The sequence below is a fragment of the Sus scrofa genome, unplaced genomic scaffold, assembly GCF_000003025.6.
Source record: "Sus scrofa isolate TJ Tabasco breed Duroc unplaced genomic scaffold, Sscrofa11.1 Contig33, whole genome shotgun sequence".
Taxonomy (NCBI): domain Eukaryota; kingdom Metazoa; phylum Chordata; class Mammalia; order Artiodactyla; family Suidae; genus Sus; species Sus scrofa.
Window position 1 is genome coordinate 50,033 of NW_018085178.1, and position 19,387 is coordinate 69,419.

Genomic DNA, 19,387 nt, shown 5'->3' on the forward strand with positions numbered 1-19,387 from the left:
CTAGGAGTAGCATGTGCCACCTTCCTGCAGAGCCTTGCTATTGTCAAGAGCCCAGCAACCAAGCATAGAATACTAACGCTGTCCATTGCTTCCTTCGAACTGGAAACACATGCAGCACCCAAGCAAAGTGAAAAGAACTCAAACTGAAGGAAGAAAAAGCAAATGTTCAACCTCCCATACTCAAAATAGATGGTTTCCCCACACAAAATACACAGTGGGCTCTGGCATAGAAATAGTCCTGAAAGAGTACAGCAGCTGGTTTCCTAAACTCACAAAAAAGAAAAATACAAGTGAAATGAAGAAGCTCCATCCATTCCCAGTTAAAACAACAGGAGAATTTCATCTGCAGCAGCAAACAATGAAATAGACCTCTGCAGTATAATACACAATGAGTTCAAAAAGCAGATACTGAAAATTCTGAATGAATTAAGGAATAATATGAACGAACTAAGATTGGATATAAATAGCAATTCATTATTACTTTAGTAAGAAACTAGAAAATATAAGGAAGAGCCAAGAAAAATTAGAAAATTCATCTGCAGAGATGCAAACTGAGTTAAAGCACTAAAGAGCATAATTAATAATTCAGAGGAACAAATTAGTGACTTGGAAGATAGAAAAATGGAAATCACCCAGTGAGGTCAGTAGACAGAAACCACATGAAAAAACACAAAAGCAATATAAGAGATTTATGGGAAAATACAAAACGGGCAATCCACCATAATAGGGATTCCACAAGGAGAATACAGGAAAAGGGGTATTGAAAATATATTTGAAGAAACAATGTCTGAATAATTTCCACAACTAAAAGAAACTGATATCAAAATATAGGAAGCACATAGGGACTCAAAGAAGGTGAAACCAAACAGGGCCACATCAAAATATAAAATGAGAATGGGAGAACTCAAAGACAAAACAAACAAACAAAAAAAAAGGTCTCTAAAGGCAGCAAGAGAAAAAAACACATCATTACTTATCAGGGAACCCCTTAAGCCTACCAGCTGATTTCTCTACAGAAACACTACAGGCAGGAATTGAGTGCCAAGATATATTCAAAGGTCAAAAAGGGAAAAATGTGCACCCTAGAATACTCTACCCAGCAAGAATATCATTTACTCAATGGCAAGAAAGTGAACAACGCAATTGAAAAATGGGCAAAAGACCTGAATAGACATTTCCCCAAGGAAGAGATACAGATGGCCAACAAGCACATGAAAAAATGCTCAACATCCCATATTGTTAGAGAAAGCAAATCAAAACCACCAGGAGATACCACCTCACACCAATCAGATTGGCAGTCATTGGTAAGTCCACAGATGACAAATGCTGGAGGGGGTTTTTAAGCTGGTACAACCACTATGGAGAACAGTATGGAGACACCTTAGAAATCTATACATAGAACTACCATACAACCCAGCAATCCCACTCTTGGGCATATATCAGGACAAAATGTTCCTTGAAAAAGACACATGCATCCTCAGGATCACTGGAGCACTATTCACAACAGCCAAGACATGGAAACAACCCAATGTCCATTGATAGATGATTGGATTAGGAAGATGTTGTATATAAATACACAATGGAATACTACTCAGCCATAAATAAGAACAAAATAATGCCATTTGCAGCAACATGGATGGAACCAGAGACTCTCATACTGAATGAAGTAAGTCAGAAAGAGAAAGACAAATACACTATGATATGACTTATATCTGGAAACTAGCATACAGCACAAATGAACCTTTCCACAGAAAAGAAAACCATGGACTTGGAGAATAGACTTGTCGTTGCCAAGGAGGAGGTGGAGAGAGTGGGATGGATGCGATGCTTGGGGTTAATAGATGCAGGCTATTACTTTTGGAATGGATTAGCAATGAGACCCTGCTGTGTAGCACTGGGAACTATGTCTGGTCACTTGTGGTAGAGCACGATAATGTGAGAAAAAGAATGCACACATGTATATGTAACTGGGTCACTATACTGTACAGTAGAAAATTGACAGAACACTGTAAACTACACGTAATTGACAAAAATAAAAATCATTATATAAAAATAAAAATAAATTAAAAAAATAAAATAGAAGGGGAAATAAAGTATTTTCCAATAAACAAAAGCTAGAAACAGTGCAATAACACTAAACCCATTCTCAAAGAAATATTGAAAGGGCTTCTCTAAATAAAAAAGAAGTAAGAAGAAATAGGATGGGGGGAATCACAATTGGAAAGCAATCACTTAAACTAATAAGCCAGTATACAGATATGAAAGGAAAAAAAAATTTAAAAAGCTATTGTAAAAGTGACCATAAACACAAGGAACAACAAAGGGACAAACATGAAAATGTTCAAAAAGGATTTCAAAATCATACAATGTGGGGAAGGAGAGTAAGAACAGCTTGACATTTTGTTTGTTTGTTTCACTCTATATGACTATCAGGCTAAAGCCAGCACATATAGGAAAGGGTTAACTTACTTGAACAAGAAGGCAATCATTTATCAAAAATTGAAGCATTACATTCAGAAAAATTAAAAAGAAAAAGACACGGGCATAAAACAAAAGGAAATTGTTTAAACAACAAAAAGAAAGGAATAAAGGAGAAACATAGAATCATGTGAAAACCAAGGTGTAAAATGGCAATAAATCATATTTACGCAATAATTACCTTAAATTAAAGGAAACAGAGTTGCAGATTGGATAAAAATGCAAGAGCCTGGAAAACGCTGTCTACAAAACTTTCACCATAGGGCCAAGGACACAGATAAAATGAAAGTGAGGGAATGGAAAAAGCTATTTCCTTTTGAATGGAAAAGATAAGAAAGCAGGAGTTGTGATACTCGTATGAGAAAAAATAGACTTTGCCTTGAAGCTCCATTCATCTCACAAGAGAGGAGGGCATGGTGACCCAACCCCACCTGTTGTTGCTCCTGCACCACCTTCCCACAGGTTTTGCTACTGTCAAGAGCCCAGCAACAAGGCACTGACTACTAGCAGTACACATTGCCTCTTTCTCCCTGGAAACACAGTCAGCATCCTGGGGAGAACAGCCTGCTCACACCAAAGAAAGAGACAGCAAATATCCAAACTCCCACACCAAAAATAAATTGTAGACCCCCACAAAATACAAAGGGGTACCCTTGGATGGAAGTAGCCCTCCAAGACTACAGTTTGGCATCTCTAAACTCACAGAAAAAAAAAAAAAACATAAGCAAGATGAAGAAGCTCAGGAATCATTCCTAGTTATAAAATCAGGAGAATTCACCTGAAGCAGCAAACCATGACACAGACCTCTGCAGTCTGACAGACACTGAGTTCAAAAGGGAGGTAGTGAAAATACTGAAGAGATTAAGGCTGAATATCAAGGAAATAAGTGCAGATATGAATGGTAATGCAGATTCTTTTAGAAAGGAACTAGAAAATATAAAGTGGAACCCTGAAACATTGGAAAATTCATTTGCAGAGATGCAAACTGAGTTAAAGGCACTAAAGAATAGAATACATACTGCATGGGAACAAATTAGTGACTTGGAAGATAGAGTAATGGAAATAACCCAAGCAGGACAGGAGACAGAAAACCAAATAAGAAAACACGAAAGCAATGTAAGAGAGGTCTATAGGATAATATAAAGTGGGCCAACCTATGCATAATGGAAATTCCAGAAGAAGAGTAAAAGAGAAACACTACAGGCCAGAAGAGAGTGGCAAGATACACTGAAAGTTCTGAAAGGAAAAAACTGCAGCCTAGAATGCTCTATCCAGCAAGGATATCATTTAAATTAGAAGGTGAAATAAAGAATTTCTCCAACAAACAAAAGCTAAAAAGAGTACAGAAGTACTGAACCAATTCTAAAAGAAATACTGAAAGGACTTCACTAAATAAAAAAGAAGTAAGAAGAAATAGAATGGAGGAAAAAACAATGGGAAAGCAATCACTTATATAAGTCAGCATATATATCTAAAGGTAGGGAGTGGGGAAACGAGTATAAAAGCAATGATAAACACAAGGAACAGCAAAGGACAAACATGAAGATGTTAAAAAAGGATTTCAAAATCATAGAATGTTGTCAAGGAAAGTCCAAAATCTAGACTTTTTTTTAATAATCTGTTTTATCCTAAATGACTATCAGGCTAAAGCAAGCAGAAACAGGAAAGAGTTAACATACTTAAAAATCAGGGCATGTAGAAAAATGAAACATTACATTCACAAAAGCTGAAAAGAAAAGTACACAAGCATAAAATAAATGGAAATCAGGGAAGGGGGTGGATTGAGACGGTAGAGAGTAAGACATCACACTCACCGTCTCCCAAAACACATCAAAAAAAAAAATCTATGTAAAACTACTTGCACAGAACATCTATTGAATGCTGTCCGAATAACTTAAATCTCCAAAAAGAGCAAGAAACTCTTGACATAACTGGGTAGAACAAAAGAGAAGGAGAGAGAGTAAAGGAATGATGATGGGACCAGCATTCCTGAGAGGGAGCTGTGAAGAGAAAAGGAACCACAGCCTGGGAAGCCATTTAACTGACTGGGAAATTGCCCGAGACAGAGGCATCTCAAAGACACCAAGAAATGTGCAGCACCTGGACTGAGGAGGGCAGAGCAGAGTGAGAGTCACACAGATCATCTGCACCATTGCCTGGGATACCACAGGCTGAGGTGCTTGGGCAGGGGCTGAGTGATGAGACAGTCTCTGGAGGTCAGTCCCAGGGAGAGGACTACAGTTGGCTGTGTAGGGACAGCCGAAGGGGCTAAGGAGTGGTGTGCAACAGGCAGGGAAGTGGTGTGCTATGGGATGGGGAGTGGAAAGCCATGACAGAGGGAACCAGGGAGATGATCTGGGCCTGCAGAAGAATCAAGGCACCATTGTTGGTGAGGGTGAGAGTAGGGGTAGGAGGGGCTGATGGCTGTAGGAATCTCCCTGTGAAGGCATGAGAGGGCTCTCAGAGGGCAGGGGGCCTCTGGTGCAGGCTACAGGTGGCAAGAAGCCACTTGCTTAGGCTACTGGAGACTGAGCTCTTCTTGTGCAGGCTACTGATGACTAGTAGAAATCAGACAGGAAATCAATAAAATAGTGTTTCAAAAAGCAACAGAAAAAAATCAATAAAACCAAGAGCTGGTTCTTTGAAAAGGTAAACAAAATTGACAAACCACTGCCAAATTCCCCAAGAAGAGGAGAGAAAATCCCAACTAAACAAGAACTGAGAAAGGAGAAATCTCAAGGGATACTGCAGAAATACAAAAAAAAAAACACAAGAGAATACTACGAACAATTACATGTCAACGAATTTAAGAATGTGGAAGAAATGGACAACTTTCTAGAGACTTACAGCCCTCCAGAACTACATCAAGAAAAAAGAGCAACTGAACAGACCAATCAGTGGAAACGAAATTAAATATGTAAAAAAAAAAAAAAAAAACACTCCCTCCAAACAAAAGCCAAGGACCAGATGGCTTCACAGGCAAATTCTACCCAACATACAAAGGAGAATTATACCCATCCTTAAGATTTTCCAAAAGGTTAAAGAAGAAGATACACTACCAAAGACATTCTATGGTGCTCCCATCACCCTAATACCAAAATCAAAGACACTGCCATAAAAGAAGAGTATAACCCAATATCTTTCATGAATATAGATACAAAATTTTTCAACAAAATTTTAGCCAACTGTATCCAACAAAAGATCATACACCACGACCACCACAAGGTTGGTTCAATATATGCAGATCAATCAATATATATACCACATGAGAAAAAGAAACGTCAAAAGCCAAATGATCACCTAAATGGAGAACAGAAAAATCATTGGACAAAATCCAATATGCATTCATGATAATAAGAATCTTACAAAAGTGGGTACTGAGATAAATAACATAATAAAGCCATTCATGATGAACCCTCAGCAAAAATAATACTCAAGAGAAGAAAGCTAAAAGAGAATAGGTAAAATTGTCACTCTAGGTAGATGATTTGTTACTATATATAGAAAACCTTAAGGACGCCAGAAAAAATCTACTCGAATTGATCAACAAATTCAGCAAAGTAGCAGTATACAAGATTAACACTCAAAAACCAGTTGCATTTCTGTATAGAAAAAATGAAATATTAGAAAAGAAATAAGAAAATGCATAACATTTTTTAGAATTCAAAGTGATTTTTTTATTATAATTGGTTTACAGTGTTCCATTTTCTACTGTACAGCATGGTGACCCAGGTACACATACAAGTATACATTTTTTTTCTCACTTTATCATGCTCCATCACAGGTGACTAGACACAGTTCCCAGGTCTATACAGCAAGATCTCATTGCCTATCCATTCCAAAGTCAATAGTCTGCCCTAAGTTCCCAATCCATCCCACTCCCTCCCCGTCCCCCTTGGTAACCACAAGTCTATTCTCCAAGTCCATGATTTTCTTCTCTGTAGAAAGGTTCATTTGTGCCATATATTAACCTCCAGATAAAAGTGATATTGTACAGTATTTCTCTTTCTGTTTTGACTTACTTCACTCAGTATGAGTCTCTAGTTCCATCCATGTTGATGCAAATGGCGGTATTTCATTCTTCTTTATGGCTAAGTAGTTTTCCACTGTGTATATATACATCTTCATAATCCAATCATCTATTTACGGACATTTAGGTTGTTTCCATGTCTTGGCTATTGTGAATAGTGCTGCAATGAACATGTGGGTGCATGTGTCTTTTTCAAGGAACGTTTTGTCTGGAAAAATCAAATCCCTGGGGATAAACCTGACCAAGGAGGTGAAAGACTTACATGCTGGGAAGTATAAAACATTCATCAAAGAAATTAAACAAGATGCAAAGAAATGGAAAGATAGTCTATGCTCCTGGGTTGGAAAAATTATTATCACAAAAATGGCCATAATATACAGATTCAATGCAATCCATGACAAATTACCCATGACACTTTTTCACAAAACTAGAACAAACAAACCAAAATTTTATATGGAACCACAAAAGACCCAGAATTGCCAAAGCAATGCTGAGGAACAAAAACCAAGCAGGAGGCATAACTCTCCTAGACTTCAGGCAATACTACAAAGCCACAGTAATCAAGACGGTGGGGTATTGGTACCAAAACAGACAGACAGACCAATGGAACAGAATTGAAACCCAGAAATAAACCCGGACACCTACAGTCAATTAATCTTTGACAAAGCAGAGAAGAATATAAAATTGTAAAACGTCAGTCTTTTCAGCAAGTAGTTGCTTGAAAACTGGAGAGACACGTGTCAATCAATGAAACTGAAACACACCCTCACACCATGCACAAAAATAAACTCAAAATGGCTTAAAGGTTTAAATGTGTGGCAAGACATCATCAAACTCCTAGAGCAGGGAGCCAAGAAGATACAAGGAAGGGAGCTTGCCTGAATGGTACAGAACCGAGGGAAGGCTCCTAATCAGAAAAATGGGCCTGCCTGAATGGTTCAAGCTGAAGGTGGGCTTCTGGTCAGGATAGAAGCCTGTCTGTATGGTGAAAAACTGAAGGCAAGCTGAAGCCTGCCTGTACAGTGAAAAACCGAGGACGGGCTGAGGCCTGCCTGTATGGTGCAATCCTTTCAACAAAGTGGGTATAGAGGAAACTTTCCTCAACATCATAAAGGCCATATATGACAAGCCCACAGATAACATCATACTCAGTGGTGTAAAGCTGAAATCTTTTCCTTTGAAACTAGCAATAAGATAAGACTGCCCACTCTTACCATTTTTATTCAATATGGTGTTGGAAGTCCCAACCCCACAATCAGGTAAGAATAAGATAAAAGGTACCAAAATTGAAAAGAAAAACTGTCAGTCTTTATAGATGACAGGATACAGTAGATAATAAATCCACATGACGCCACCAAAACTACTGCAGTTCATCAATACATTCAGTAAAATTACATGACCCATAATTACTATATGTAAATCTGTTGCCTTTCTATATACTAACAACTAGCTATTAGAAAGTGAAATTAAGGAAACAATGACCTATGATTGCATGAGAAAGAATCAAATATCTAGGAATAAATCTAATGAAAACTTAGGAATAAACCTAACTAAATTTGTACTAGGAAATCTAAGAAACACTGATCAAAGAAGTTGAAATGGACACAAACAGATGGAAAGATATATTACATTCGTGGACTGTAAGAATCAGTATTTTTAAAATGACCATACTCCTCAAGGTGATAGACAGATTCAATACAATTCCCATAAATATAACAATGGTGGGGTTTATTTTCATAGAACTAGAACAAATTATTCTAAAATTTATATGAAAACACAAAAGATCCAAAGTAGCCAAAATAATCTTGAGAAAGAAGAATGAAGCTGGAGTTATCACACCCCTTAATTTCAAACTACACTACAAAGCAACCACAAAATAAAAAGTATGCTTCTGACACGAAAGCAGAAACAAATATCAATGGAATATAAAAAAAAAGCCCAGAAATGAAGCCACATTTTTTTGACTGTGCTTTCAGAATACGTTATTTCCTGGGCCAGGGATCAAATCGAGCCAGAGCAGTGACAATAACATCTCCTTAACTGCTAGGGAACCCAGGAACTCCAGGATATGGCACTGCACATGTCACTTATGTGGGCGATTAATCTGCAAAAATAGAGGCAGGAATATATAATGGGGAAAAGACAGTATCTTCAAAACATAAAAACCTTTGGGATAACTGGATGGCTACATGCAAAACAATCAAATTGGACTACTCGCTCAAACCCTTTACAAAACTAAATTCAAAATGGATTAAAGACTTACATGTTAAGACCTGAAACCATGAAAGTTCTGGAAGGAACCACAGGCTGTATGCTTTTTTGACATTAGTCTTAGTAATTATTATTTGTATATGTCTCTTCAGGCAAGGGAACTAAGGCAAAAATAAAAAAAAGGAACCACAACAAAATTGAAAGCCCCTGCACAGCAAAGGAAACTATCAAGAAAATGCAAAGGCTATCTAAAGAATAGTAGAAGATATTTGCAAATAATATACCTGATAAGGCTTAATATCCAAATATACAATAACTCAATTAAAAATGAAAAAATAACAACTCTATTAATAAATGGGCAGAGGAATTGCATAGACATTTTTCCAAAAAAAAAAAAAAGACAAATGACAAATAGTCATATGAAAAGATGCTCAGCATCACTAATCATCGGGAAAATGCAAATCAAAACCACAGTATCATTTCACACTTATCAAAATGTCACTTACCCAAAAGACAATAAATAACAAATGTGGGCAAGGATGTGAAGAAAAGAGAACCCTCATGCACGTTGATGGGAATGTAAACTGGTGCAGGCACTATGAAGAACAGGATAGAGTTTCCTCAAAAAATCAAAGGTAGGAGTACCATATGATCCAGCAATTCCACTCCTGGGTATTTTTTTGAAGAAAACATAAACACTAATTGGAAAATATCTAATGCACCCCTATGTTAACTGCAGTATTACTTACAATAGCCCATGTAGGAAGCAATGTAAGTGGCCATCAACAGATGAATGGACAAAGATGTAGTATACATGCACAATAGTATAGCATTCCACCATTAAAAACAAAGAATGAAATTTTGCCATTTGTGACAACATGGAAGGATGTAGAGGATATTACACTAGGTGAAATGAGTCAGAGAGAGTCAACTGCTCTATGATTTTGCTTATACATGGAATTTAAAAAATAAAACAAATGAACAACCATAACCAATTAGAAATGGTGTACAGACACAGAACTAATAGCTGATTGCTAGAGGAGAAAGAGCTATGGGGAGGAAAGACATAGGTGAGGGAGATGAGCAGGACAATCTTCCAGTTGCAAAATAACTGAGTTACAGATATTCAAGATACACTGTGAGGAATATAATCAATAACTATGTCGTATCTTTTTACAGTGACATATTGTAACTACATTTGTGGTGATCACTTTGAAATGTATAGAAAAATCACTATTATGTGTAGCAAGATCTAATATAGTGTTGTAGGTCAATTATACCTCAAAAACAAACAAGCAAATTCATTGGAAAAAAGTCACATTTGTGATTACCAGAAGTCAGGCATGTGAAGAGGAGAACTGGGTGAAGGTGGTCAAAAGATAAAAACCTCACGTTTAAGTACTAGGGGTGTGACATACAACCTGATAAATAGAACACAGCTGTGTATTCTATATGGACATTGTCAAGAGAGTAAATCCCAAGAACTCTCATCACAAGAAAAAAAGGCCCCTATTTCCTTAATTTTGTATTCATATCAATGAATGTTCACTAAACTTACTGTGAAAATTATTTCATGATGTACATAAGTCAAATCATTATGCTGAACACCTTAGACTTATGTAGTGCTGCATGTCAATTATATTTCAAAAATCTAGGGAAAAAACACTATCGTACTGGCATAAAAACAGAAACAGACCAGTGGAACAGAACGGGATAGCTCAGAAGTAAATCTACACACATAAGATACACTAATCTTTGAAATAGGCACCATGAGTACACAATGGGAAAATGAGTCTCTCCATCCATAATGTTGGGGAACACTGGATATTCACATGCAAGGGAATGAGTCTGGACATTGATTTTACACCATTCACAAAAATTAACTTGACATGGATTAAAGCCTTCAATGTAAGTCCATAAACCTCCTAGAAAAAAACACAGGGGAAATCTTCTTGACATTGGAATCAGCAAGGTGTTTTTGAACTTGACACCCAAAGCAAAAGTAACAAAGCAAAAATAAACAAGCGAGACTACATCAAACTAAAAATCTTCTGCACAGCAGAGGAAACAATAAACAAACTGAAAAGGCAGCCTACCAAAAGGGAGAAAATATTGACAATACCTGTATCTGATAAGGGGTTAATGTTCAAATTACATAAGAAACTCATACAACTCCATACAATAAAAATGCTATTAAAATGGGCAGATAAACATTTTAATTTTTATTAAAGTATAATTGATTTACAATGTTGTGCCAATTTCTTCTGTACAGCAAACTGACCCAGTCATACATATATGTACATTCCTTTTCTTCATGGTCTATCCCAAGAGATTGGATATAGTTGCCTGGGGCCGAGAAACTTCATAGACAATTTTTCCAAAGAAGTCATATATACAAGTTATATGAAAAAATTGCTCAACATTACTAATTGTCTGGGAAATGCAAGTCAAAACCAGAATGACATATCATCTCAAAACTCTTAAAAGAGTTGTCATCAAGGAAAGCAAGGTAACAAATGTGGGCAAGGCTGTGGAGAAAAGGGAACTCTTGGGTGCTGTTGGGGTGAATGTAAATCGGTAGAGCCATGATCAAAAACAGTATGAAGGTTTTCAAAAAATTAAAAATTGAACTACCATGTAATCCAGCAATGTCATTTCTGGTTGTACAGACAATGGGGACAAAATTACTCTCTTGAGGAGATATCTGCACCCTCATGTTCACTGCAGCATAATCCCCAACAGCCAAGACTCAGAACAACCTGAGTGTCCACCATGGGATGGATAAAGAAAATACTACCCGAAACCACACCCAAAATGGTATTTTACACAGCCATAAGAAAGATGGAAATCCTGCTATTTGAAACAATATGGTTGGACCCTGGGGGCCCTGGCTAAATCTAAAAATGTCAGACCCTTAGAAACAGAGACTAGAATGCTGGTTGTCAGGGGGAACTGGTGGAAGGGAACAAACTTTCAGTTGTAAGATGGAAATATAACTATTGCTATAGTTAACAAGACAGTTTTATACACTTGATATTTGCTTAAGAACGAACATTAAACATTCTCACCACACACCAATAACAGAGTAATTACGTGAGGTTATGGAGGTAACTAACCTTAGGTCACAATCATTTCACAATATACACATGTAGGAAATCATCACAGTACACCGCTTAAACTTCCACAAGGTTGAATGTCAATTACATATCAAAAAGTTAGCAAAATAATAAGAATAATGGTACTTACCATTACCTGTGTGCCTGAGGATATTTGTTCTTTAAGAGAAAAGCTGGAGGAATAGGCAACAACCGCCTTATGAGATGAAGACTAGATCCGTCAGTGCTGTCAGCACTTACTGGCTTTGAGGGAATGCAGTGGAACACAGTGTTTGGATTGCTGTGGCAAACCTGAGTGGTGCCTGGTATCAAGTCAGAAGGTTGGCATCGTTGAGGCATTTGCCTTCTGGAAGGAGAAAGCTATGCCCCTTGCACATGCACATTTCACTCCCCTGTACTGGCCTCTGGCCATACCACACATGGAGGTTTTTAGCCAGATCACAGTCTTCAGTTCCCACACCTGGAGGGCTCCTGGTGAGGGGCCACTGCCCTGTGACTCTGGCTTGAGCATTGGGAGAGGCTTCAGGGAAGACCAGAATTTGCTTAATAGGTTGCAGATGACAGTCGGCTTACAGCCCATTCAGAGGGCACCCAGGTGTTTCTCATCCCAGGCATTCAATTTTGATGTATGCTTTTGCTTATTGATATAGATGTATTTCCTTTTAACATTTTTAAGTAAAAATGTTCTTTGCAATGTCATTCCATTTTCTTAAAGGAATATGAGAAATAGTTCTGAAAGACTAAACATTAGAAGGACAATAGTTATTTTGGGTAGCCAACAAATCATGTATAATTTTTAAAATTTTATTTTCTGATTTCATGTCTTTTATGTTTATTTGTTTGTTTGGCTGCACTAGTGGCGTGTGTAAGTTCCAGGGCCAGGGATGGAACCAGCGCCACAGCAGTCTGATCCACAACTCACTTCACCAACAAGGAACTCCTCAGTTTTTATAAGGATCTATGAAAGTAATCATTTTCCAGTAAAAACTTTCCATTTCTATTACATGTAAAATCATAAAGAACTGGTGGGTATTGACATTATCTTCCACCCATAAATTTTTCTCCACTTACAGTTTTTATACCAGTGTCAGATTATCATTTCATGCTTGCTTGATTCAGCACCTGTCCCTTGGGCTTGAACACCAGCTTTAGTCAATGTGATGGAGTTGGTGGGTTGCTCACTCACTAAATGAGAAGGGCCAGCCTCTTTCCCCAAATCGCTGAGACCTTGGAGAAGCCAAGCACAGGTACCCCACTTTACCCTTCCTGGAAATGCTTTGATTCCAGCAAGAGCCTAGTCCTCTGAGGGATAAGATTGGGCAACCAGCTTAAAGAGTCCAGGAACTTGCACTTACACTGACACACATGGGAGTGAGGCTAAGTAGGAGAACCAAGGGGAAACAGCACCCAAAACAGCTGCTTTAAGAGAGATGTGGAAGCAGTTCCCATTGTGGCTCAGTGGGTAATGAACCTGACTAATATCCATGAAGGTACAGGTTTGATCCATGGTCTTGCTCAGTGGATTACGGATCCTGCATTTCTGCAAGCTGCAGCATAGGTCACAGATGTATCTCAGAACCTGTGTTGCTGAGGCTGTACTCTATGCCAGTGGATATGGCTCCTATTCAATCCCTAGCCCAGGAACTTCCATATGCCACAGGAGTGTCCTTTTAAAAAAGCAAGAAAAAAAAAAGAAGAGAGAGAGCAATGTAGAGAAGATGGGGAAGTGGGCAGTAGTAGGGACAGACAGTGATGGGAAATAGAAACGAAAGTGAGATAGAAGATACAAAATGTGGGAAAGTGCTGTAAAGGGTATTCAAGAGTTCAGGTCACTCAGGAGAAATGGAATAACACCAGAGTTGATCTCAGTGGTGACTACATTACACAAGTTTATAAATAGCAGAAAATTCATTAGACTGTATTCATAAGATTTGCATACTGTATTGCATAGGTTGTATCTTAATTTTTAAAAATACATCAAGATCCAGCGATGTGCTCAGATTCTGGGGGCTGAAAGGAGGTCACTGGTAATTAGAGAAGGAGAATCCAATCACACTGGTAGGGAGCAAAGTAAAATAAATAAATAAATAATATTTTAAAAGAAACCAAATGAAGAAAAAAAATATGGTTTTCAAAAGAAGTACCAAACTCATTTTCTTTCTTTCAACTCAGGCTTAACTGCTATCTTAATCATCAATATTATAAACCTAGATAACTTGATACTTATATCAATATGAATAATTAATAATATAAAATACAAAAAATTGAAATGTGTATTGAGTACATAGATGTATACACACATTTATATCAATGAGATTCTATATAGGGCACCAAGACAGCACAATTTAAACGTGCTTCTTTTTTTCAGCTCCAGGCTAGGAAATACTGAAGGTTCATTTGGATAAAGAAATTATATTCATTGCAAATCATTAATGCCTCCTTGAAGGTGGCAATTGTCTTCTGAGGTTTTGCTGTTGGTATGAACTTATATTTGTAAAAGTCTTAAGTTCTCAATAAAATCAGCCACTGTTATTGCACTGAGTCTTTTATGGTTGGAAGTCTTCACATTTCACAAGAGAAGCAGGGCAAGAACTATTTGTTGAGTAAATGATCTCAGGTTGATGGTACTGAGAGTATTCCAAGCCAATAGGAATTTGAGGTCCTTCACCAGAGAAGTTGTGCCATTTTAAAGTCAAAGAGTACAGAAATCCTTTCTGAATTAAACTTTTGATGTAGGCTATTGGGACAGGGCACTAGAGTGATTTGCCTGAGATTGGATTGTTGTCCTCTTCTTTAATCAAAGAATTCGTTATCAGGCTGCTGGAGAGATTTTCTAGGGCTCCTTGTTTCGTAAAATGAAAGTGTGATTCTTAAAGGATAAACTCAGCCCTCCTGGCTAATGATGTCTCTGGCTCAATGGGCTGCCTCAATACAAACTCTCTTCTCATTTGTAACACCTTTACCAGAAATCCGTTTCCAAATAATGTCCATTGCACATTGTTTCAAATGAAACAAAGTTCATTTGCAGCCCTGGAACTTATCCAATTCCCAGCCACTAAGAGCCAAACTTTTAATAGAGTCTCCAATGAGGACATTCACATTTACTAAACATTTTACTAGATATTATTAATTCAAGCAAATCTTTACCAGCTAATTAGTGAAAGATATAATTAACCAAGTCATACACTGACATAAATTTTAGTGGCATATTCTAAAAATTAAGATATAGGTCTGTATAACTGAATTACCATGCTTTACACCAAAAAGTAACACGATATTGCAAATCGACTACACTTTGATTAAAAAAATACTCCACTTGATGGAGAGCGCCTTCTCAGTACATTTCGACAGTTTTAGAAAAAAGTAAATTTTACATATTAATCAAACTATGGAAAAGTAATTTGAACAAAATTGATCTTATTGGGAGCTCCCTGGTAGTCTAGTTGTTAAGATTCAGTGCTTTCACCACTGTGGCCAGGGTTCGATCCCTGGTCTGGTGATTGAGATTCTACATTGGCTGCTGCATGTCACAGCCCCCCCAAAAGTAATAATTAAAAAAAATGATATTGATCTCAAGTGTGTGGCCCACTCATGCAGAGACTGAAACATGTGAGCTAAGAATCATAGATACATTCCTGAGCAAGTGTAGTAGAAGGAACTGACTTAAGAGATGGTACAAGGGAAGGATCTATGGGACTTGAGGGCACTTTGAAGATGAGTTGGATATGGCCAATAAGAATAACAGCAGGCTCTTAGATGATCCTGAAAATTTGAACCTTGGGATATTGAATGTACTCCTGTTGCTCTTAGGATACACTTGAGCATCTTGACCCTGGACTACAAGACCCCATGATATCTGACCACTGACTTCCCTCTTGCAACACTTACCACCACTATTCCTGGCTACAAGTGCACTGACTTCTCACTTCTTGAAACTCACTAGGTGACTTCCCATCTAAAGCTTTCAAATATATAACTGTCATTTGTCTCACTTTGTCAGCAATTAGCTAGCTAATTAATATACCCTCAAGGCTTCAGCTTATATGCCGTTTTCTATGGGAAGTTTTCTCCTGCCCCAATTTAGAGACTAGGGTAAGACCCCTATGATATATATGTACCCACAGTTTTCTTTAGTTTTCTTCATAGCACTTCATACAGTTGCAATGGGTCACTCTCCACCAAGTCAGGACCAAAAGACTAGCCCAGTGCGTGGAACACAATAGTCATATCAAAATACTTATAAAGGATGAAAGGATATTGGAGTGAACAAATGATATCTACAACCTGGAATATGGCTTCCCTCTCTTTCCTGTTGCCTGGTTCACTTTGTGTGTGTGTGTGTGTGTGTGTGTGTGTGTGTTGATAGTAGTTTAATTATGAGGAAGCTTCTTAGAAATGGACATAGACGAATTCTGTTCATCCATTAAAGGACATTGTGTAATCTTCAGGACATGAGTACATTGTAAAAACATATACAATGAAATTAATACTCTTAAATGGTATTATATTCATTTCAAGAGAATTAAGTGGCTTACTTCACTTTATGATAATCTCTAGGTCCATCCATGTTGCTGCAAATAGCATCATTTCATTCTTTTTTTATGGCTGAGTAGTATTCCATTGTATATATGTACTACATCTCCTTTATCCACTCCTCTGTCAGTAGACATTTAGGTTGCTTCCATGTCTTGGATGTTGTGAATAGTGCTGCAATGAACACTGGGATGAGTGTATCTTTTTTGAATTATGGTTTTTGTGAGATATATGCCAAGGAGTAGGGTTGCTGGCTGTTCAATTATTTTTTAACTGGTTTGCCTGAAGTTCTCTTTATCATATATAAAAGGATGAGTATGGTGAAACAGAAACCCCTTTAAAGCACGTGGTCAAAGAAACTCTCAAAATTTCTGTTCTATAATATCGATATGCTAAGAAAAAGCTTTAGAAAGTGCCAGGGACTGTGGTAAGTACTCTACTTTCATTAACTTCTTCAATCCTTAGAACACTTTGTGATAGTTTTATTACCATCCCTCTTCTGCAGATGAGGCATAGAGCTGAAAAGAGACAGGCTTGGGATTCAAATCCAGGTAGTTTGGCTTCAGACTCTTTTCCTTCCTCACTGCACTATACTCTACCTCACTGGGGCAGGAAAAAATGGAAATAATGGAGTGTAACATACCAGGAACTTGGAAAATGGAGGCAGAGTCTTACATTATCTATGTCACATTCTGTGACAGCCTAGAGGCTTAGGAGGAAAAATTCCTTCCGGGTACAAGGTAATTCTTCTTTCAATATGGTGAGTTTGACAGGATGATAGGTTATTATGGAAGTATCCAACAGACATCAGTTGGGTGGGGTGACTAGGGCTGCAAATGAAAATCTGGGAGCCAGCAGCATCCAGTTGTGTGTCTATAACTTCTAAGCAACAAGAAATGCTCAGAGATGGACCTTCAAACAATGTTTATGATGAGACGGAAAGTACCAGTTTTAAGAATGAGAGAATGTTTACTCTTTCAAATGTTTTAGAATGGTCAAGGAGAACTAAGGTCCAAGAAAGATAGTGGACTTGATGGACAGACCACTGGAGAATGCCATTTTTACAAAGCAATGGGAATGAAACATCTAGGTCACAGAAAATTAAAGAGAGTTAATGAAAACAGAAAGTGTAGAATGCTTTCTCAATTTGGTGCTAAAAAATTGAGAGAATGAGACTGGAACTAAAGAGCTGATAGTGAGGTCAATTAAGACTTTCAAAATAGGACAGAAGATCACACCTTTAGAAAAAGAAATCTCCCTTTATATTTGCAAAGTATGAAGTCAGTCAAATCCTTTCACCACCAACTTTTTAGAGAAATACCATCTCCTTGGCTTTTTACTATATTATCATATCCCTCGTCCTCTCCCTCTTGCTCTCTCTTCACAAATCTTGACTGATACGTCAAACATGACCAGAAAAGCAAACCAATATTCATCATATTAAATTTGGGGTATTTTTTGTTGCATTGTTTTTAAAAAAGTCATAAATTCATCTTCAGTGTTACAGCTTTAACTTTAACATGGTACGTGAGAGGCCCACAAACACTTGGGTATGAATTTTTCATTTATACCATGTCAACATGGAAAATGGACCACAAAGAATAAGGTAATGTGTCACACATGCAATTGCTGTTCTGAAACTCAGATTTGACAGAGTCAGTCCCTTGACAAATGCATTCAGGCCTACTGGTTAGAAATCAAGCTCCTTGATTTGGCATTCTGAGCTCATCAGTTTAGGACCCTTCCTGTACTTTTTATCCCCACTGTATTCTATTCCCACCAGGCACTCTGTATGCTCGATAATCTGGTCTAATCTAAACCAGAAAGTCCCAGAGGGCTCTCTCTCAGTGGCTCTTCTCTTCTCGCCTTCCCACCCTCCTACATGATCTCACTCAGTTCCAAGCCCTAAAATACAGATGCTCATGAATCCTAATCTCTGCTTGTTGGCCATCTGTATATCTTCTTTGTAGAAACATGTCTCTTCAGGTCTTTTGTCTATTTTTCCATTGGGTTGTTGTCTTCTTTGCTGTGGAGTTGTATAAGTGGTTTGTATATTTTAGAGATTAAGCCTCCAATGAATACTCTTGTCAAATATCTGGAATCCCAAGGTACAGTCTTACAGACTCCATGACATTTTTTAGTTCCTAAATGTCAGTATTTTTTATAATTTATTTTTTTATTATCAAAGTATAGTTTATTTACAATACTATATTACTTTTAGGTGTTTAGCAGAGTGAGTCAGCATTTTTACAGATTATGCCCCACTAAAAGTTTTTATAAGATGATGACTATAGTATTCTGGGCTATATAAAATTGAAATCCTTTCTTAAGCAACAGCGTGTGACAGACCTAAAGCATATATTACATTTATAATTCTCAGGTTTGTGTTGTTCATGAGGATGTATGAATAGTAATGCATGCAGAATATGCATTCTCTAAGCAAGAACATTTTCCTCTTTCATGTTAATCAATCTGCTCTCAAGTTCTCTGGAATAGGTGCTCTGTCGTTGATAAATTGCAACTGGCAATTTGTCAATTATAGTTGATAATGATCTTAGATATACTGACATCTCTAAAGATTTAGTACTTGCATGTAATTTGGTGGTCCATTACATATGACAGGTGTATTTCCTTAATATATTGTCACTAAAGACTTTTTGTCTCTGACATTACTAAATGTCTTGCTTGTTATTAGGAATACCGCTAACCTAGACTGATTCGAATGGAAAGTACTGATATATGCAAAGTATTCTCAAAAAGCTGGAGGAACTGGTCAAGTAAAATGAGGTCAAAATTAGTAAAATCTAAATATCTGGAGTTCCTGTTGTGGCTCAGTGGTTAACAAATCCAACCAGTATCCATGAGGTTGTAGGTGTGATCCCTGGCCTCGCTCAATGGGCTAATGATCCAGCATTGCTATGGGCTGTGGTGTAGGTCACAGATGCCGTTCAGATCTGGCATTGCTCTTTCTGTGGTATAGGCCAGCGGCTACAGCTCTGATTCGAACCCTAGCCTGGGA